Consider the following 1,298-nt stretch of genomic DNA (forward strand, 5'->3'; position numbering starts at 1 on the left):
TTTAAAAGGCCTCGTGACCCCCCTGTAAATTTTTGGCGACCCCTAGTGGAGGTCTTAGGTTTTAGAAAGATCTCAATAAAAGTTCAGATTTGTGCTCGTGCAGAAAGTAACAAACACCTTCCTCCCTCCTCCCTCCTCTCCCTCCTCCTCCTCCTCCTCCTCTTCCTCCCTGCCTCTCGCTCCTCTCGGTGTTTCTGTGTTTTGATTCAGATCTCAAGTTCTGTCGGCGACCCGAGGCGCCACCAGCAGCTCTGTTGATTCATCATTTAAAAATCATAAACCAGGATTATTGTTGTTTCAGTTTTAATTTTCCTCTTTGTGGCTTTGACGCTTTTGCATTTGCCAGAAATATTTTCTACTTTTTGCTTTGATTGTCATTTTCTGACTGTGTTCATATTTTTCTCTCTCAATGCTCCACCTGGACCAAAACCTCCTCCAGAGTCCTAAAACCTTGTCGACACAGATCAGGTTCTCCCAGTGTAACATTAGTATATGTACAGGTTATAATAAATAATGACAGACGCTCTGCAGATTTATAGATCAATAACCGAAGTACAAGAAAGGTTGTTGGTATTTTAATGCACCATGTGACGGCAGCTTTGTAGACGGGTGGTTCATTTATTTTTGTTTTATTTAAAGGAAAGAACATCCTAAAAAATGAAATAAAAGTTAATGATCTGTTACGGCCACATTTTAGTTTATTTGGAAAATAAAAGTATTTATTGATTTTTAATACCACCTTTAGATATTTCAGTGCTCTATTAATGTGCCGGAATAATGTTTTGAGTTAAAATCTCTTTATTTGAGGACGAGAGACTCATCACATTTATATAATTATATCAGGGCTGCACGATGAATCGCGCTCCTGAAAAAACCCCTTTCCTTTATTTTTAGGTTTTAGGATCATAAAGTCGATCAATGATCAAACAGGGATCAATATAAACAGCCGACCCTATTTCTTCCCTTCCAACTTCCAAAAAATGTGATAAAAGTTAAAATATTCTTATTCTTTGTATTGATGGGATCCTGACTGGAAACCAGTCCGATATTACTTCTCTTACTAATAATCAGTCAGTATTGATCCAGTATTGAGGTTTATCACCCAGACACAGACTGTAGGACATTGTGATCATGACATAAAATCAAATCAGCGGCATTAAAGAGTTAAATAAACCTCTGACGAGAGTCCTCATAGATAATTATTAGGACAAACAGACTGATTTCACACCGACTGCAGTTATCTGGTCCAGTGTGGAGCTGGTCTGACTGTAAGCTGCTTCTCTGCTGTCTGTCTGTCT

General features: G+C 38.5%; 1 protein-coding gene across 1 annotated transcript in view; it reads left to right on the forward strand.

Moving 5' to 3' along the window:
- Positions 1-1,298, forward strand: part of hectd1 (HECT domain containing 1) — a 9,786-nt gene that overhangs the window by 7,830 nt on the left and 658 nt on the right. The gene's annotated exons all lie outside the window — the stretch shown is intronic.

The sequence above is a fragment of the Morone saxatilis genome, unplaced genomic scaffold (assembly GCF_004916995.1).
Source record: "Morone saxatilis isolate NCDOM2014 unplaced genomic scaffold, NCSU_SB_2.0 Contig3, whole genome shotgun sequence".
Taxonomy (NCBI): Eukaryota; Metazoa; Chordata; class Actinopteri; family Moronidae; genus Morone; species Morone saxatilis.